Here is a 22,495-nt window from a genome sequence, read left to right on the forward strand (position 1 = left end):
TGACCATTCCATTAATCAATGTGAGATAAGTGGGTGTGCGGCACTCAACACCCCACCAATTACCTGTTACTTTTTAGGGCAGCTGACTGAGGTAACCACGCTGAATGTAGTGACTTAGCGCTATAGAAAGGCTTCTAATACAGCACTGAGCAGCAACCAAAATAAATCAGCGAGTTTACCTCCTGCACGTGCCATAACCAAAAACATCTGATCACTGGGAGTGCTGAGCATCGGCCTACATGAATCTCATATTGATGACTTTTTCTGTGGAGCAGTCATCAATATTTGGGGACAACCCATTTAACTTGAGTTCTGTTTACATGTACTGTCAGACATGTGGCCATCAACTGGTAGTCCTTTAGTGATTGGTGGCTTTTTATTAGCCTGTGTACACTGGCTGACTATGGTAACTGATGCATACAGAGCAATCTGTTATAAATGCAATCTGAGGATTCTTTGGTGCCAGCGGCTAGACCAAGCTGCCATAAGACCACAATTATGTGATATGTATACTCCTGGACACATTCTGAGTAGACACGTACAATCTTGCTCAATGCAAGTGAACTTGGAGAGGCCGAATGCTTCTAGTCGGAATGTGGTTGAAAGTATGTATACTTGTGTTCACGTAAGTGCTTGGTCTCGCCTCCTGCACTGGAGAATCCTCAAAGTGCACACTGTACGCGATATAAGGATTCACAAGTCTGCAGTCACATAGAGTAACTGCAGACTGTTAAAAATTAACCTGAACTTCCCCTTTAAGAACACTTGTTCATGATTAGTGATTTTATTTAATTTCCCATGCAACTTTATTCCCTTACTGCCCCCACCCCTGTCACATACAGATGCTGACTACAGCATCAACAAAATTTTGGGGCCTAAAATGATCTTTGTAGGGCTGATATAACTTCTTTGAGGGTTGGGCAATGAGTCCCTATAGAAATCAAATATTCTTGGCCAAATAAGCTCCTGGTGCAAAACTGGTTGGAGAATTGGCTATATATAATTATTGTCAGCCCCAAAAGTGAGCCACCAGCCAGTTCTGGACCAGAGGAGGGAAATACAAATATTTTAAAGGGTTATGCTACTTTAACATTGATGACCTATCCTTAGGATATACTTAGTATAGCTCATTAAAGTATGATTAGTGTTTGGGCGACACCTGGCACCCCGGCGATCAGCTATTTTCGGTGTCGGTGGGAACTGTTCAGTTATGGAACTGCCCAGCACAGCTCCACCTACTGTATAATGGCCGCAACCAGGTACTGTACATCCGCCCTCATTAATTTGAATAGGTGGTGAATGTGCAGTACCCAGCGATGGTCACTATACAGTAAACTGAGCTGTGCTGTGCAGTTCTGGCCTCAGTTGACATTGAGAACAGTTAATTAGCTGGGATGCCAAGTGTCACATCCCCACTGATCAGACTTTGATGACCTATCCTACAGAAAGGTCATCAATCTTAAAGTAGTGGACAAACTCTTTAAATATACTCAATTTGTCTCTGGGCTGGGATAGAACACTAACTTACCAAGTGATCCACATCGCAGCATATCATCGCACGAACGACAACACACGGTGTCTGACTGCTGGTCTGGAGCTAATTATGCGTCCGCCAGGGGCGTACATAGAAATCGTTGGGGCCCCATAGCAAAAGTCCTAATAGCCCTGCACATAGTATGATGGTCCCACAAATAATCCTGCACATAATATGATGGCTAGTGAACAGCAAAGAGTGAAATATTCGTATTTGGAAACACAGGCACAAATACATTCCAATATCCGTGTATTTGTACTGAATAACAGATCCAATGCAAGTCAATGGGAAAGCCAAATATTTTTCTGCTGGACCCAACATACGGATCTGGGGGCATGAGAAAAAAGCTGAAATGTATGGGATAGATAGATAAACAGTTCTGGCATAGATAAACAGCTCTAGCAAAAAAAAATGAAGAGACAACTGCAAAATTTTCAGTCTGTCTGATTTTTCTCTTTATAGGTACAGTATATTTTTGAGTAAAATGTAAATTGCTCTTTCTCTACTATATAATTGTCTAAGGCTCACTTCCGTCTGTCTGTCCTTCTGTCTGTCACGGATATTCATTGGTCGCGGCCTCTGTCTGTCATGGAATCCAAGTCGCTGATTGATGGTGGCAAAATGCCCACGACCATTGCCACAACCAATCAGCGACGGCCGCAGTCTGGCGGCAATGTGGTGGCTCTTTCCTCCCCGCAGTCAGTGCCCGCTCCATACTCCCCTCCAGTCATCCAGTCAGCCCTCACACAGGGTTAATGCCAGCGTTACCAGAGCGCGGTGTAACGCACTCCGGTTACGCAGCTATTAACCCTGTGTGACCAAGTTTTTACTATTGATGCTGTGTATGCTGCATCAATAGTAAAACGATCTAATGTTACAAATAATAATTTAAAAAAAAGTTATTCTCACCCTCCGACGTCGCGTCCTGTCCGCCGGCAGGTTCCGGTGCTATGGGAGAAGGACCTGCCATGATGTCACGGTCATGTGACCGCGACGTCATCACAGGGCATGCGTGCCTGCATGAGAAGGACCTGCCATTACGTCAGGGTCATGTGACCACGATGTCATCACAGGTCCTGCGCGCCTGCGCGAGAAGGACCTGCCATGATGTCATGGTCATGTGACCGTGACTTCATCACATGTCCTGCGCGCCTGCGCGAGAAGGACCTGCCATGACATCATGGTCATGTGACCGCGACATCATCACAGGTACTGCGCTGATAGTCACACCAACCCTGGGACCGGAAGCTGCCGCGTGCACCGTACACAGGAGCCAGGACTAAGGTGAGTATATGTTTATTTTTTATTTTATGTCACTGGGCAATATACTACATTACTGGGCAATATACTACGTGGCTGACCAATATACTACATACTACGTGGCTGTGCAATATACTACTTGGCTGGCCAATATACTACGTTGCTGGGCAATATACTACGTGGCTATGCAATAAACTAGGTAGCTGGGCAATATACTACGTGACTGGCCAATATACTACGTCGCTGGGCAATATACTACGTTACTGGGCAATATACTACGTGGCTGGGCAATATACTATGTGACTGTGCTATATACATGGCTGTGCTATATACTACGTGGGCTGTGTTATATGCTCTGTGGCCTGTTATATACTACTGGCTGTGCTATATACTTCATGGCTGTACTATATACTACGTGGCTGGGCAATATACTATGTGGCTGGGCAATATACTACATTACTGGGCAATATACTACGTGGCTGACCAATATACTACATACTACGTGGCTGTGCAATATACTACGTGGCTGGGCAATATACTACGTTGCTGGGCAATATACTACGTGGCTGGGCAATATACTACGTGGCTGGGCAATAAACTACGTAGCTGGGCAATATACTACGTGGCTGGGCAATAAACTACGTAGCTGGGCAATATACTACGTGACTGGCCAATATACTACGTTACTGGGCAATATACTACGTGGCTGGGCAATATACTACGTGACTGGGCAATATACTATGTGGCTGGGCAATATACTACGTGGCTGGGCAATATACTACGTGGTTGGGCAATATACTACGTTACTGGGCAATATACTACGTGGCTGGGCAATATACTACGTGACTGGGCAATATATTACGTGACTGGGCAATATACTACGTTACTGGGCAATATACTACGTCGATGGGCAATATACTACGTCACTGGGCAATATACTACATGGCTGGGCAATATACTACGTCACTGGGCAATATACTACGTCACTGGGCAATATACTACATGGCTGGGCAATATACTACATGAACATGCATATTCTAGAATACCCGATGCGTTAGAATCGGGCCACCATCTAGTATTATATAAACTTCAGACAACATGTCTCCAAATTTCCAAGCAATACATTTTGTATATTTTTTCTGAAACGGAGAAATGGTCGAAATGAAAAAAACAAAACAAAACAGTGCTTTCAGACCTCAAATAATGCAAAGAAAACAAGTGTATAATCATTTAGAAATAAGAATACTAATGTTTTAAATCAGGAAGAGTTCAGAAATCAATATTTTGTGGAATAACTATGATTTTTAATCTAAGCTTTCATGCCTCTTGGCATGCTTTCCATCAGTCTTTCACACTGCTTCTAGCACAAAAATTTAAGCAGTTCTTCTTTGTTTGATGGCTTGTGACTATCCATCATCTTCTTGATTACATTCCAGAGATTTTCAATGGGGTTCAGGTGTCTGGAGATTGGACTGCTCAGGACAGGGTTTTGATGTGGTGGGTTCTTAATTTTTTCCAAAGCTGGAGATGAAAAGCCAGCAATTCATCTGTGGCATACAGTTAAATGACAGGTTAGAATAGAATAGATAGAACAAATATATGCATATAGAATAGATAGATATATACAGATGTCAGTGACACATATATATATATATATATATATATATATATACACATATATATATATATATATATATATATATACATACATATACACAGTATATGCATATATATTACATAGATAAATAGAATAGACGTTGGCAATTCAGCAATTCTGGTACTTAGCCTCTCTCTTCCTACTTGTCCTGTAGCGGTGGCAAGAGGGGTGATAGTTTAGGGGGTTGATGTCACCTTTGTATTGTCAAGTCACATCAAGCCCAGAGGTTAGTATTGGAGGTAACCAGCCATAGGTAACCTCGATGACGTCATCGCTGGTCACTGACGCTGCGCTCGCTGAAGCTCATTCACAGTGGTTCTCAGCCTGGGCGGTCACATCTTGGCACCGTCCAGGTTAAAAACTGTTTATCCCCCAGACATAGATTACAGCTTGGGACGGATAGGTGAGGGATATTGTTGTTTTTTATTTTTGTTTTCTTACAGGAGAAGAGGGATTCAGTGGAATTAGGCATTAGGTAAGTATTACTGTGTTTGTTATTTTTAAATAAAAATGGAAAACTGTGCTTTGTTTTATTTCTAATAAAATACTTTGTTCTGGCTGTGTTTTTGTTTACCATACATCTATAGGATTAGTAATGGATAGGTGTCTTATAGACGCCTCTCCATTACTAAGCCATAGGCTTGATGTCACTTGACAATACAAAGGTGACATGAACCCCACAAATATGAACCCCACTTGCCACCGCTACAGGGCAAGTGGAAATAGCTGGGCAAAGTGCCAGAATTGGTGCATCTAATAGATGTGCCTTTTGATGTTGCTATTTTAAGGTTGGGGGGCAATATCCTTAGCCCCTTACCAGCCTGAGAATAGCAGCCGCCATCTGTCTGCTATAACAAGGCTGGTTGTAAAAAATGGGGGGGACCTCACCCTGCTTTTTAAAATCATTTATGTAATAAAAAATACAGCGTGGGGACCCCTCTATTCTTGATAGTCAGCCTTGTTAACACTGATAGCTGAGGGTTTCAGCCCCCAGCTGTGAGTTTTGCTTGGCTGGTTATCAAAAATTCAGGGTAACCCATGCTGTTTTAAAAAAAAAATTATTTATTTACAGCGCAGGAGCTGGCTGATGACTACTCCAATCGGCTGCTTATGCTCACACTGTTTTTAGCCGCAGCAGGCGTCGGCTGATGGGAGCTGTAGACCCATCAACTGACACCAGTGACCAGAGGTGAACTTTATACCTCTGATCACAGCTGTATGCTCACTCTGTCTTCTGACAGCGTGGGAACTGCGTCTCTCTCTCACTGACCGATGGTGATAATTTCACCGCCGATCAGAAGCGGTGTTTGCAGAGCTGTCATGCACATGACAGCGTGACAAACACCCGGTGTTCAGGCAGCCAATCAAAGTAATGCCACACCAAAGATGCTGCTGGCATTATTGTGATTGGCAAGCAAATAAAATGCCAAATATGCTGAGCGGGTCACTCAAATATACCGAGGCGAATAGCAAATTACTCACTGAGTAACAAATAGCCCGAATACAGTACTATTCGTGCGAGTAATGAATAGTGCCAAATAAATCCACTCATCACTAATGATGGCCTCACAAGTAGTCCTGCACATAATATGATGACCCCAGATATAGTTCTGCATATAGTATGTTGGCCCCAGATATAGTCCTGCATATATCATTTCACAAAACCATAAAAAAATATCTATGGCACCAGGAATGTAACATATACCAATTTTATTGACAACAAAATATATACATATATCAATTATAACACCTAGGTACCTCAAAAACAAACTAGAGGCCACCAGGAGTTGGACACAGTAAACATTAAATGCTACACCGCACACATAATGGCTAGGGTTAATGCAGAGTAATCAATGGTCTATGTGAACCTCAAATACAATATCAAACAAAGCCACTGACATTACAGCCTTAATGGCAAGAGAACTGAAAGGAACACTAATCCTAACTATACGCAGAAACCTAAGCCATGCTGGAGCCGTGGTTATGCATGCATGTGTAAATATATTACCTGTGGCGTGCCCAAGTCCTAGTGATCGTCCCACCCCAACGCGCGTTTCGCCAGTTCTTCTTCCGGAGGCGTGTATCACTAGGGAGGTAGGTGGTCTTTTAAATGCCCGAGAGCCAATCAGAGTTCAGCATCATTGACAACACTAAATATATGCCCGTAGCGTAAAGCATGTAAACAGGGTATGACGGCGCATCCGGCACCGGGTCTTACTCCAAACAGGACCACCCACCTCCGGTCAATGGAATGCCCGCGTTCCACTCAGCTGATCGCCAAGTCAGACACTACCGTATAAGACCAGAGTAGTGAAGTCCGGAGCGATCCAGGCAGCGCATGCGCACAACCCAGAAATACTAAACATTGCCGAATAGTCACGTAAACAAATGCTACAAGGTGCAAACGTGCCTATAATAGTGCCTAAAATGACAATATAAAGTGCTAACGTGCCTAACAAGCTTACCAATATAATATAAAGTGCTATAGTGTAGAGCTGTACAAAGTCACAGAAACGTAACTATTCATATTAAGCCTAATGAGCAAAACAATAATCATAGTCTGCCCAGTAATCTAATCACAAAATTCACATAAATTCGATACATATAAAGGTGCAAGAAAAAGTGCTAATAACAATACAATATGCTCAATATAACCTTGACAAAATATAATTATATAAATAAATATATACTATCAATACAAAATTAAATGCAAAGCTAATCAAAATAACCTAACAAATATCATATATATATATATATATATATATATATATATATATATATATATATATATATATATACACTCACCGGCCACTTTATTAGGTACACCATGCTAGTAACGGGTTGGACCCCTTTTGCCTTCAGAACTGCCTCAATTCTTCGTGGCATAGATTCAACAAGGTGCTGGAAGCATTCCTCAGAGATTTTGGTCCATATTGACATGATGGCATCACACAGTTGCCGCAGATTTGTCGGCTGCACATCCCAAAGATGCTCCATACAAGGCAGGATGGATCCATGCTTTCATGTTGTTTACGCCAAATTCTGACCCTACCATCCGAATGTCGCAGCAGAAATCGAGACTCATCAGACCAAGCAACGTTTTTCCAATCTTCTACTGTCCAATTTCGATGAGCTTGTACAAATTGTAGCCTCAGTTTCCTGTTCTTAGCTGAAAGGAGTGGTACCCGGTGTGGTCTTCTGCTGCTGTAGCCCATCTGCCTCAAAGTTCGACGCACTGTGCATTCAGAGATGCTCTTAGGCCTACCTTGGTTGTAACGGGTGGCGATTTGAGTCACTGTTGCCTTTCTATCAGCTCGAACCAGTCTGCCCATTCTCCTCTGACCTCTGGCATCAACAAGGCATTTCCGCCCACAGAACTGCCGCTCACTGGATTTTTTTTCTTTTTCGGACCATTCTCTGTAAACCCTAGAGATGGTTGTGCGTGAAAATCCCAGTAGATCAGCAGTTTCTGAAATACTCAGACCAGCCCTTCTGGCACCAATAACCATGCCACGTTCAAAGGCACTCAAATCACCTTTCTTCCCCATACTGATGCTCGGTTTGAACTGCAGGAGATTGTCTTGACCATCTCTACATGCCTAAATGCACTGAGTTGCCGCCATGTGATTGGCTGATTAGAAATTAAGTGTTAACAAGAAGTTGGACAGGTGTACCTAATAAAGTGGCCGGTGAGTGTATAGACACATAAACGCCACAGGCCAATAAAATGGAATACAACATCCCCAGCAGAGAGCATACAAGGATTATATATATATATATATATATATATATATATATATATATATATACATATATATATAACCAGAAACACATGGGCCACTTGCAAATTGAACAAGTCTGTAGGAACCTGTTCACACCACCAGAGTACTTGAAGACACAAAAGAGCACAGTGAGGTCAAAAATACTCTGTTGTAAAAAGAAAAAAAAAAAAAAATCACAGTAATCAGCAAGTGCTAGTCAAAAGATGTCAAGAAAACAGGGTATTTAGTTGATACGTTTTTTTGCAAAAAAATGTATACTAAGCTGCTCCACCAAATCGTCAAGGTATACCCTTATAGAGCAGTCCTAACTAATGTATAGAATCCCTATCTGATGTATTTAAAACCTGATCATCTGTATAATACCTGTATAAGCAGGGTTCAGAGAAGGACTATCCATGTGGACATGCAGGATGGAGCAGTTAAATGCAAATGACCCACGGAGGAGTGGTGGACTCCCCAGTCTTGTAGAAACAAGAGAACAATTATAGAACCAGAAACACATGGGCCACTTGCAAATTGAACAAGTCTGTAGGAACCTGTTCACACCACCAGAATACTTGAAGACACAAAAGAGCACAGTGAGGTCAAAAATACTCTGTTGTAAAAAAAAAAATCACAGTAATCAGCAAGTGCTAGTCAAAAGATGTAAAGAAAACAGGGTATTTAGTTGATACGTTTTTTTGCAAAAAAATGTATACTAAGCTGCTCCACCAAATCGTCAAGGTATACCCTTATAGAGCAGTCCTAACTAATGTATAGAATCCCTATCTGATGTATTTAAAACCTGATCATCTGTATAATACCTGTATAAGCAGGGTTCAGAGAAGGACTATCCATGTGGACATGCAGGATGGAGCAGTTAAATGCAAATGACCCACAGAGGAGTGGTGGACTCCCCAGTCTTGTAGAAACAAGAGAACAATTATAGAACCAGAAACACATGGGCCACTTGCAAATTGAACAAGTCTGTAGGAACCTGTTCACACCACCAGAATACTTGAAGACACAAAAGAGCACAGTGAGGTCAAAAATACTCTGTTGTAAAAAAAAAAAAAAAAAATCACAGTAATCAGCAAGTGCTAGTCAAAAGATGTAAAGAAAACAGGGTATTTAGTTGATACTTTTTTTGCAAAAAAATGTATACTAAGCTGCTCCACCAAATCGTCAAGGTATACCCTTATAGAGCAGTCCTAACTAATGTATAGAATCCCTATCTGATGTATTTAAAACCTGATCATCTGTATAATACCTGTATAAGCAGGGTTCAGAGAAGGACTATCCATGTGGACATGCAGGATGGAGCAGTTAAATGCAAATGACCCACAGAGGAGTGGTGGACTCCCCAGTCTTGTAGAAACAAGAGAACAATTATAGAACCAGAAACACATGGGCCACTTGCAAATTGAACAAGTCTGTAGGAACCTGTTCACACCACCAGAATACTTGAAGACACAAAAGAGCACAGTGAGGTCAAAAATACTCTGTTGTTAAAAAAAAAAAAAAATCACAGTAATCAGCAAGTGCTAGTCAAAAGATGTAAAGAAAACAGGGTATTTAGTTGATACGTTTTTTTGCAAAAAAATGTATACTAAGCTGCTCCACCAAATCGTCAAGGTATACACTTATAGAGCAGTCCTAACTAATGTATAGAATCCCTATCTGATGTATTTAAAACCTGATCATCTGTATAATACCTGTATAAGCAGGGTTCAGAGAAGGACTATCCATGTGGACATGCAGGATGGAGCAGTTAAATGCAAATGACCCACAGAGGAGTGGTGGACTCCCCAGTCTTGTAGAAACAAGAGAACAATTATAGAACCAGAAACACATGGGCCACTTGCAAATTGGACAAGTCTGTAGGAACCTGTTCACACCACCAGAATACTTGAAGACACAAAAGAGCACAGTGAGGTCAAAAATACTCTGTTGTAAAAAAAAAAAAAAAAAATCACAGTAATCAGCAAGTGCTAGTCAAAAGATGTAAAGAAAACAGGGTATTTAGTTGATACGTTTTTTTGCAAAAAAATGTATACTAAGCTGCTCCACCAAATCGTCAAGGTATACCCATATAGAGCAGTCCTAACTAATGTATAGAATCCCTATCTGATGTATTTAAAACCTGATCATCTGTATAATACCTGTATAAGCAGGGTTCAGAGAAGGACTATCCATGTGGACATGCAGGATGGAGCAGTTAAATGCAAATGACCCACAGAGGAGTGGTGGACTCCCCAGTCTTGTAGAAACAAGAGAACAATTATAGAACCAGAAACACATGGGCCACTTGCAAATTGAACAAGTCTGTAGGAACCTGTTCACACCACCAGAATACTTGAAGACACAAAAGAGCACAGTGAGGTCAAAAATACTCTGTTGTAAAAAAAAAAAAAATCACAGTAATCAGCAAGTGCTAGTCAAAAGATGTAAAGAAAACAGGGTATTTAGTTGATTTAGTAGTTTCAAGTCTGTAGGACTTATATATATAAACATCCCGCCAATTCCCAAAAATACGTATAGCGTTCAATAGATCTTTATATTTCATATAAAATTATTATAAATCTTCTTCTTTAATGAACACACTCCTCCGCAATGATCATCAGGGATACTTCTGAATGAACATGATGACAACAAAGGGCAAATAGGACCACATGTAGATTATAATTCTAAAAAAATAAAAAGAACAATCAATACACAGATAAAATGAAAGACCCACGCATAAACACTTCATATATGAAGGAGACTACATATCAATCTTTATAAGAATGCCCCCAAACCAAAGCTCTCGTTGAGACCTTGTGGTGCAATCGTACCCAGCCGATAGATCCACCGACTCTCAATTTGTGCAAGTAGCTTACCCATATTGCCCCCTCTGACTCCCATTGATATTAAATCTATGCCCTTTACCTTCAGGCCATGAGGATTACACTGATGATGATATTGTTTAAAATGCCTCGGTAAAGTTTTTAGGGTTGATTCTTCCTGAACTGTTTTGGCATTAGTTATATCCCTGCAATGTTCACGCGTCCGGATCTTTAGTTCGCGTGTAGTGAGCCCAATGTAGACCTTGTTGCAAGGGCAAGTGGCATGATAAATTATGCCACGAGAGGCACATGTAATACGTTTCCTGATAGTAAATGTTTTGGTATTATCAAAATTGGAGAAGGTCTTGGCTTTGGTATGGTTAAGGCACACTTTGCATAAACCACAAGGATAGAAGCCCGAGTTGGTGGAACTATTGGAAGACACACCTCCCCCTGGATTCTACAAACTGTGCACCAAGATGTCACGTAGGTTTTTTGTTCTTTTAGCCACTATCATAGGTTTCTCTGGTAAAATTTTCTTCAAAACAGGATCTGTATGTAATACTTTCCAATGTTTGTGAAGGATCTCCTGCATATAGTATGATGGCCCCACATATAGTCATGTACATAATATGATGGCCCCCCATATAGCATGCACATACTATGATAGACCCCCATATAGTATGATGGCTTACAAAGTACTGATTGATTTAAAAAAAATGAATACTCACCTCTCCCCTCCGACCGGGCTGCAGCTGCAGGGTTTCTAGGGTGGGAAAGCAGAGTGTGCGCTCCCTGCTCACAAAGAATGCTCTGAGGTATGACAGCGTCAGCACATTCCCGGCTCCAGCCACATTTGCATCGCAGCGTTCAGTTGATGAATGCTTCATATGCGCACCCCATTCTCCCAAGTGATGCTGCACCACCAGGCACCCGAAAAATTAAAGTGGCTGGCAACTGTAAAAACAGGCTAGTGGCACCCCAAGCAATGCCACACCACGACCCACCAGGTAAATGCCCAAAAGAATAACAGTCCGGGCCTGGTGGAATCCCCATGATTGTAAAGAGACAGCATATTTTAGCGATTTCTCTTACGATGGGAAAACACCTTTAAAGAACTTTTTAAGTAAATGGTCGCTTCTTTCTCTTTTATCTTTCCTATGAATAATATTAAAACGATGTAAATAACAGTTTCAAGCTGAACAGATCTAATTTGCATAACAAAACATCGCTGATCAGTCAACCTGTTACATTATTAAAACCAATGGTGTCAAAAAACATAAAATAGTAATGACATTCACATGCTCTGCAATATTCCGTGATGGCTGTAACGGTAGCAACAGTCTAATTTTAAAACCATTTATTCATTTGTTCTTTACTTTATAGGCCAATTTGTATACTTGTGACAAAAGGGACTACTTCAGCTTTTTTTCTTTTGTACATTTTATTATACCTTATAAAGTAAGCATGCCTGTTTTTATAGCAGTGAAAAGTTAAATATTAATCAGTTAGCTCAAGAGAGCTGACAAGGTGCAAAATCACTGGTATACAGTTTTGAGTAGACTTTAACGCCTGTTATTAGCCCCAATTCTTTTTGATACTGCTGTATGTTAATAAGGCTACTTAAGATTTATTTATGGTTTCTTAAAAGTAAAAAAAAACGGGTGCAGCATGTACGTGCAACCAGGGTCAGCGTCAGCACCCGGCACACCTAGGCAAGTGCTGGAACCCTGAGCAGTTGGGGGGAGGAGGTCACTCGCCGTTGCACGCTATGCTATGGTTGCCTGGTGTCTCTGCCTGTGCCGGTGCCCGTGAATGAATTGTGGTATGTGTTAAAGGGGCCCACTCAGACTCTTTCGCCTGGGGCCCACGAAAATCTGCAGCCGGCCCTGTGTGTAACTCAGATGTTTGAATAAGGTCTAAAAGAGACTTCTGACTCAGGCATAGAGCATAGAAGGAGCTGGATAGTATGAAGAGTAGTGACATCACTGAGAAGAAAAGCAGAACGGCGCTGGATCCTGGAGAAGACATCTGTAGGTGTTAATACACTCACACTACATTATATGGACATATACAAACAGAGAAAAAAAGTTAATTCGAGGGCTTCTTTAAGCATAAATAAATAATAAATAATCTTTATTTTTATATAGCGCTAACATATTCCGCAGCGCTTTACAGTTTGCACACATTCCCTAACAGTATGTTTTCATAAACCTTGGCTTATTAAGTGCCAATCTTATTAAATTGTGTTGATGTATTTTAGGGTACTGTCTCACTGTGGCACTTTGGTCGCTACGACGGCACGATCCGTGACGTTCCAGCGATATACTTACGATCTCGCTGTGTCTGACATGCTACTGCGATCAGGGACCCTGCTGAGAATCGTACATCGTAGCAGATCGTTTGAAACTTTCTTTCGTCGCTGGATCACCCGCTGTCATCGCTGGATCGGCGTGTGTGATGCCGATCCAGCGATGTATTCGCTTGTAACCAGGGTAAACATCGGGTTACTAAGCGCAGGGCCGCGCTTAGTAACCCGATGTTTACCCTGGTTACCATTGTAAATGTAAAAAAAAAAACACTACATACTCACATTCCGGTGTCTGTCACGTCCCTCGCCGTCAGCTTCCCGCACTGACTGTGAACGCCGGCCGTAAAGTAAAAGCAGAGCACAGTGGTGACGTCACCGCTGTGCAGTGCTTTACGGCCGGCACTGACACGGCCGCTGAAAACATCATCTTGTCCTGCAAAAAACGAGCCACCATACAGCATCATCAAAGAAAAAATTAAAAAGTTATAGTCCTCAGAATAAAGCGATGCCAACATAATTATTTATTTTGTAAAATAGTTTTTATCGTATAAAAGCGCCAAAGCATAAAAAAATGATATAAATGAGGTATCGCTGTAATTGTACTGACCCAAAGAATAAAACTGCTTTATCAATTTTACCAAACGTGGAACGGTATAAACGCCTCCCCCTAAAGAAATTCATGAATAGCTGTTTCTTTGTCATTCTGCCTCACAAAAATCGGAATAAAACGCGATCAAAAACTGTCACGTGTCCGAAAATGTTACCAATAAAAACATCAACTCGTCCTGCAAAAAATAAGACCTCACATGACTCTGTGGACCAAAATATGGAAAAATTATAGGTCTCAAAATGTGGAGACACAAAAACTTTTTTGCTCTAAAAAGCGTCTTTTAGTGTGTGACGGCTGCCAATCATAAAAATCCGCTATAAAAAATGCTATAAAAGTAAATCAAACCCCCTTCATCACCCCCTTAGTCAGGGAAAAATAATAAAATAAAAAAAATGTATTTATTTCCATTTTCCCATTAGGGTTAGGGTTAGGGCTAGGTTAGGGCTAGGGTTAGGGCTAGGGTTAGGGTTAGAGCTAGGGTTAGGGCTAGGGTTAGCGCTAGGGTTAGGGTTAGGGTTAGAGCTAGGGTTAGGGGTAGGGTTAGGGTTAGGGCTAGGGTTAGGGCTAGGGTTAGGGTTGGGGCTAGGGTTGGAGCTAAAGTTAGGGTTAGGGTTGGGGCTAAAGTTAGGGTTAGGGTTTGGATTACATTTATGGTTGGGATTAGGTTTGGGATTAGAGTTTGGGGTGTGTCAGGGTTAGGGGTGTGATTAGGGTTACCGTTGGGATTAGGGTTAGGGGTGTGTTTGGATTAGGGTTTCAGTTAGAATTGGGGAGTTTCTACTGTTTAGGCACATCAGGGGCTCTCCAAACGCTACATGGCGTCCGATCTCAATTCCAGCCAATTTTGCATTGAAAAAGTAAAACAGTGCTCCTTCCCTTCCGAGCTTTCCCGTGCGCCCAAACAGGGGTTTACCCCAACATATGGGGCATCAGCATACTCGGGAAAAATTGGACAACAACTTTTGGGGTCCAAGTTCTCTTGTTACCCTTGGGAAAATATAAATTTGGGGGGCTAAAAATCATTTTTGTGGGAAAAAAAAGGATTTTTTATTTTCACGGCTCTGCGTTGTAAACTGTAGTGAAACACTTGGGGGTTCAAAGTTCTCACAACACATCTAGATAAGTTCCGTGGGAGGTCTAGTTTCCAATATGGCATCACTTGTGGGGGGTTTCTACTGTTTGGGTACATCAGGGCCTCTGCAAATGCAACGTGATGCCTGCAGACCAATCCATCTAAGTCTGCATTTCAAATGGACCTCCTTCCCTCCCGAGCTCTGCCATGCGCCCAAACAGTGGTTCCCCCCACATATGGGGTATCAGCGTACTCAGAACAAATTGGACAACAACTTTTGGGGTCCAATTTGTCCTGTTACCCTTGTGAAAATACAAAACTGGGGGCTAAAAAATCATTTTTGTGAAAAAAAAAGGAATTTTTATTTTCACGGCTCTGCGTTATAAACTGTAGTGAAACACTTGGGGGCTCAAAGCTCTCAAGTCACATCTAGATAAGTTCCTTAGGGGGTCTACTTTCCAAAATGATGTCACTTGTGGGGGGTTTCAATGTTTAGGCACATCAGGGGCTCTCCAAACGCGACATGGCGTCCCATCTTAATTCCAGTCAATTTTGCATTGAAAAGTCAAATGGCGCTCCTTCCCTTCCGAGCTCTGCTATGCGCCCAAACAGTTGTTTACCCCCACATATGGGGTATCGGCGTACTCAGGACAAATTGGACAACAATGTTTGGGGTCCAATTTATCCTGATACCCTTGTGAAAATACAAAACTGGGGGCTAAAAATCATTTTTGTGAAAAAAAAAAAGAATTTTTATTTTCACGGCTCTGCGTTATAAACTGTAGTGAAACACTTGGGGGTTCAAAGCTATCAAAACACATCTAGATAAGTTCCTTAGGGGGTCTACTTTCCAAAATGGTGTCACTTGTGGGGGGTTTTAATGTTTAGGCACATCAGGGGCTCTCCAAACGCAACATGGCATCCCATCTTAATTCCAGTCAATTTTGCATTGAAAAGTAAAATAGCGCTCCTTCCCTTCCGAGCTCTGCTATGCACCCAAACAGTGGTTTACCCCCACATATGGGGTATCGTCGTACTCAGGACAAATTGCACAACAACTTTTTTGGTCTAATTTCTTCTCTTACCCTTGGGGAAATAAAAGATTGGGGGCGAAAAGATATTTTTTGTGAAAAAATATGATTTTTTATTTTTACGGCTCTGCATTATAAACTTCTGTGAAGCACTTGATGGGTCAAAGTGCTCACCACACATCTAGATAATTTCCTTAGAGGGTCTACTTTCCAAAATGGTGTCACTTGTGGGGGGGTTTCCATTTTCTCCTGTTACCCTTGGTAAAATAAAACAAATTGGAGCTGAAATAAATTTTGTGTAAAAAGATTTAAATGTTAATTTTTATTTAAACATTCCAAAAATTCCTGTGAAACACCTGAAGGGTTAATACATTTCTTGAATGTGGTTTTGAGCACCTTGAGGGGTGCAGTTTTTAGAATGGTGTCACACTTGGGTATTTTCTATCATATAGACCTCTCAAAATTATTTCAAATGAGATGTGGTCCCTAAAAAAAAATGGTGTTGTAAAAATGAGAAATTGCTAGTCAACTTTTAACCCTTATAACTCCCTAAAAAAAAAATGTTGGTTCCTAAATTGTGCTGATGTAAAGTAGACATGTGGGAAGTGTTACCTATTAAGTACTTTGTGTGACATATCTCTGTGATTTAAGGGCATAAAAATTCAAAGTTGGAAAATTGCGAAATTTTCAAAATTTTCGCCACATTTCCATTTTTTCACAAATAAACGCAAGATATATCGATGAAATTTTACCACTATCATGAAGTACATTATGTCCAGAGAAAACAGTGTCCGAATTGCCAAGATCCGTTGAAGCGTTTTAGAGTTATAACCTCATAAATGGACAGTGGTCAGAATTGTAAAAATTGGCCCGGTCATTAACGTGCAAACCACCCTTGGGGGTAAAGGGGTTAAATAATTGTATGACCAGTAGGGTAGTAATCCTTCACAAAAGAAAACAAAACATTTTCTTGTAACAAGGAACTTTAGACATCATCGACAGAACCATATTCTTGCTGCTAAATGTTGCTTTTGCTGTTGTGACATTTCATGGTATGCCATAGCTCCCAACCGTCCCTCATACTGCAGGACTGTCCCGATTTTGAGGCCGTGCCCCACAATCCCGCACAGCCAGCAGGAGAATCAGCTGACACGCCCCTTTGTATTAGGCCACGCCCCCTTCATATCTTCTTCCTTTGGGGAGGTGGTTCAGAGAGGGAGAGAGGACATTCTGAGGTACGTGTGTGCTGCACACATACATGCAGCTGGCTCTGCTTTGCTGTGCTTACAGTACAAGGCATTATAGCCAGGAGTAGTGGCAGCTGTTGCAGCAATCTAGTGCAGCCTGTTAGTCATAGGCACAGTATATATATATGTATTTTTTATATACTACAGCAGTTATGGAGTGGAGCCAGTAGATAGGGGTGTTGTCTGAGTGCATGCAGTGTTTGCAGAGCTGGGCCTCATTGCAATGTGCAGGATCTGTGAGGCAGCAGTGTGGACAGTGACAGGTGGTGAAATCTTAACCTTCATTGTAAGCAGAGCTGATGGGACACATTTACTTACACGACTGTACACTGGCATTGTCATGTGTGGTCATTATACAGCATTGAGCATCATGTGGGGCCATTGTACAGTATGGAGCATCATGTGTGGCCATTATACAGTATGGAGTACTGTGTGGCCATTATGCAGTATGGAGCACTGTGTGGCCATTATACAGAATTGAACATCATGTGTGGCCATTATACAGTATGGAGCACTCTGTGGCCATTATAGAGTATTGAGCATCATGTGGGGCCATTATACAATATGGAGCACTGTGTGACCATTATAGAGTATGGAGCATCACGTGTGGCCATTATACAGTATGGAGCACTGTGTGGCCTGTCATGGTTCCCAATGGCAAGGGAACGTAAGAAACATATAAATAACGAACGAGCTCTCGGGTGATGGAAACTCGAGTTGACCGTGAGCTAAATCTACCACACAACTAATAGTAGCCAGGGAGCATACCTACGGCTTCCTAAATGCCACGCGCCAGCCGGAGGACTAACTACACCTGGTAGAGGAAGAAACAGACCTGGCTTACCTCTAGGGAAATACCCCGAAAGATGATAGCAGCCCCCCACATGTAATAACGGTGAATTAAGAGGAAAAGACATACACAGTATGAAAGTAGAATTAGCAAAGAGAGGTCCACTTACTAGATAGCAGAAGGATACAAAAGAGGACTTCACGGTCAACTGAAAACCCTTTCAAAAAACCATCCTGAAATTACTTTAAGACTCCTGTGTCAACTCATGACACAGGAGTGGCAATTTCAGCCCGCAAGAGCTTCCAGCTACAGAGAATTACAAAAACTGCAAACTGGACAAAAGATACAAAACAAAAGGACAAAGTCCACTTAGCTGATCAGCAGACTAGTAGCAGGAACATGCAACCGAAGGCTCTGGTTACAATGATGACCGGCAAGGAAATGACTGGAGAGCAAGGCTAAATAGGAAACTCCCAAACGCTGATGGAAGCAGGTGAACAGAAGCAGCAAAGTGCAAACAAGTCACCAATACCACCAGCTACCACCAGGGGAGCCCAAAAAGCGGATACACAACAGTACCCTCCCCTTAAGGAGGGGGCACCGAACCCTCACAAGAACCGCCAGGGCGATCTGGATGAGCCCTATGAAAGGCACAAACCAAATCCGAGGCATGAACATCAGAGGCAGTTACCCAAGAATTATCTTCCTGACCATAGCCCTTCCATTTAACCAGATATTGAAGTCTCCGTCTGGAAATACGGGAGTCCAAGATCTTTTCTACCACGTATTCCAATTCACCCTCCACCAGCACAGGAGCAGGAGGTTCAGTAGAAGGAACCACCGGCACCTCATATCTCCGCAACAGCGACCGATGGAACACATTATGGATAGCGAAAGATGCCGGGAGGTCCAAACGAAAGGAGACAGGGTTAAGAATCTCCAAAATCCTATAAGGACCGATAAACCGAGGCTTAAATTTAGGAGAAGAAACCCTCATAGGGACAAAACGGGAAGACAACCACACCAAGTCCCCAACACGAAGGTGGGGGCCAACACGACGACGGCGGTTAGCAAACTGCTGAGTCCTCTCCTGGGACAATTCCAAATTATCCACCACTTGTCCCCAAATCTGATGCAACCGATCCACTACCGCATCCACTCCAGGACAATCCGAAGATTCAACCTGACCAGATGAAAAACGCGGATGAAACCCTGAATTGCAAAAGAAAGGAGAAACCAAAGTGGCAGAACTAGCCCGATTATTAAGAGCAAACTCCGCCAACGGCAGAAAGGCAACCCAATCATCCTGATCCGCAGACACAAAACACCTCAAATAAGTCTCCAAAGTTTGATTAGTTCGTTCCGTCTGGCCATTGGTCTGAGGATGGAATGCAGACGAAAAAGACAAATCAATGCCCAACCTGGCACAGACTGCCCGCCAAAATCTAGACACGAACTGGGTACCCCTGTCAGAAACGATGTTTTCCGGAATACCATGCAAGCGAACCACATTTTGAAAAAACAGAGGGACCAACTCAGATGAGGAAGGCAACTTAGGCAATGGCACCAAATGAACCATTTTAGAAAAACGGTCACACACCACCCAGATGACAGACATCTTCTGAGAAACAGGGAGGTCCGAGATAAAGTCCATAGAGATGTGCGTCCAAGGCCTCTTCGGAATAGGCAAGGGCAACAACAACCCACTAGCCCTAGAACAACAAGGCTTGGCCCGAGCACACACATCACAAGACTGCACAAAAACACGCACATCTCGAGACAGGGAAGGCCACCAGAAGGATCTAGCCACCAAATCTCTGGTGCCAAAAATTCCCGGATGACCTGCCAGAGTAGAAGAATGAACTTCCGAGATGACTCTAGTGGTCCACTCGTCAGGAACAAACAGTCTACCAGACGGACAACGATAAGGTCTATCCGCCTGAAATTCTTGCAAAGCACGTCGCAAATCTGGAGAGACAGCAGACAAAACCACTCCATCCTTAAGGACACCAGCAGGTTCAGAATTCCCAGGAGAGTCAGGCTCAAAACTCCTAGAAAGAGCATCTGCCTTCACATTCCTAGAACCCGGTAAGTACGAGACCACAAAATTAAACCGGGAAAAGAACAACGACCAACGTGCCTGTCTAGGATTCAGGCGCCTGGCAGACTCCAAATAAATTAAATTCTTGTGATCAGTCAAAACTACCACCTGATGTTTGGCACCCTCAAGCCAATGACGCCACTCCTCAAATGCCCACTTCATGGCCAAAAGCTCCCGATTACCAATATCATAGTTTCGCTCGGCGGCCGAAAATTTTCGCGAAAAGAACGCACAAGGTCTCATCACTGAGCAGTCGGAACTTTTCTGCGACAAAACCGCCCCCGCTCCGATCTCGGAAGCATCGACCTCAACCTGAAAGGGAAGAGAAACATCAGGCTGGCGCAACACAGGGGCAGACAAAAAGCGGCGCTTAAGCTCCCGAAAGGCCTCCACAGCAGCAGGGGACCAATTGGCAACATCAGCACCCTTTTTAGTCAAATCCGTCAGAGGTTTAGCAACGCCAGAAAAACCAGCTATAAATCGACGATAAAAATTAGCAAAGCCCAAGAATTTCTGGAGACTCTTCAGAGAAGTAGGCTGCGTCCAGTCGTAAATAGCCCGAACCTTGACAGGGTCCATCTCAATAGAAGAAGGGGAAAAAATGTACCCCTAAAAGGAAATTTTTTGAACCCCAAAAACACACTTAGAACCCTTTACACACAAAGAATTCTCCCGCAAAACCTGAAAAACCCTCCTGACCTGCTGAACATGAGACTCCCAGTCATCAGAAAAAATCTAAATATCATCCAAGTACACTATCATAAATTTATCCAAATATTCACGGAAAATATCATGCATTAAGGACTGAAAGACAGAAGGTGCATTAGAAAGGCCGAAAGGCATTACCAAATACTCAAAATGGCCCTCAGGCGTATTAAATGCGGTTTTCCACTCATCCCCCTGCTTAATTCGCACCAAATTATACGCCCCACGAAGATCAATCTTAGAGAACCACTTAGCCCCCCTTATGCGAGCAAACAAATCAGTCAGCAAATGCAACGGATACTGATATTTGACTGTAATTTTATTCAGGAGTCGATAATCAATACAAGGCCTCAGAGAGCCATCCTTTTTAGAGACAAAGAAAAAACCGGCTCCTAAAGGTGATGAAGAAGGACGAATATGTCCCTTTTCCAGGGACTCCTAATATACTCGCGCATAGCAGCATGTTCAGGTACAGATAGGTTAAACAAATGACCCTTTGGAAATTTACTGCCAGGAATCAGATCTATGGCGCAATCACAATCCCTGTGAGGAGGGAGTAAACCAATTTTAGGCTCTTCAAAAATATCACGATAATCAGACAAAAATGCCGGAATCTCAGATGGAATAGATGACGAAATGGACACCAAAGGAGTGTCCGCATGAGCCCCCCGACATCCCCAGCTTAACACAGACATAGCTTTCCAGTCAAGGACTGGGTTATGAGACTGTAACCATGGTAATCCAAGCACCAAAACATCATGTAAATTGTACAACACAAGGAAGCGAATCACCTCCTGATGGTCTGGAGTCATACGCATAGTCACTTGCGTCCAGAACTGTGGTTTATTACAAGCCAAAGGTGTAGAATCAATAGCCTTCAGAGGTATAGGGACTTCCAGAGGCTCTAAATCAAACCCACAGCTCCTGGCAAAGGACCAGTCCATAAGACTCAGAGCGGCGCCAGAATCCACATAGGCATCCACGGTAATAACTGATAATGAACAAATCAAGGTTACAGACAAAATAAATTTGGACTGTAAAGTGCCAATTAAAATAGACTTGTCAACCTTCCTAGTACGTTTAGAGCATGCCGACATAACATGAGCAGAATCACCACAATAGAAGCATAACCCATTTTTACGCCTATAATTCTGCCGCTCGCTTCTGGACATAATTCTGTCACATTGCATTTTCTCTGGCGTCTCTTCAGAAGATACCGCCAAATGGTGCACGGGTTTGCGCTCCCGCAAACGCCGATCAATCTGAATTGCCATTGTCATGGACTCATTCAGACCTGTAGGCGCAGGGAACCCGACCATAACATCTTTAACGGCATCAGAAAGGCCCTCTCTGAATTTTGCCGCTAAGGCGCACTCATTCCACTGAGTAAGCACAGACCATTTACGAAATTTTTGGCAGTATATCTCAGCTTCATCTTGCCCTTGAGATAGGGCTATCAAAGCTTTTTCAGCTTGAATCTCCAAATTAGGTTCCTCATAAAGCAACCCTAAAGCCAGGAAAAACGCATCCACATTGAGCAACGCAGGATCCCCTGGTGCCAATGAAAATGCGCAATTTTGAGGGTCACCTC

General features: G+C 42.5%; 1 protein-coding gene across 1 annotated transcript in view; it reads left to right on the top strand.

Annotated features, from left to right (window-relative positions):
- CHRNA7 (cholinergic receptor nicotinic alpha 7 subunit) overlaps positions 1-22,495 on the top strand; it is a 510,896-nt gene that overhangs the window by 337,881 nt on the left and 150,520 nt on the right. The gene's annotated exons all lie outside the window — the stretch shown is intronic.

This window comes from Ranitomeya variabilis, chromosome 5 (genome assembly GCF_051348905.1).
Source record: "Ranitomeya variabilis isolate aRanVar5 chromosome 5, aRanVar5.hap1, whole genome shotgun sequence".
Lineage (NCBI taxonomy): Eukaryota > Metazoa > Chordata > Amphibia > Anura > Dendrobatidae > Ranitomeya > Ranitomeya variabilis.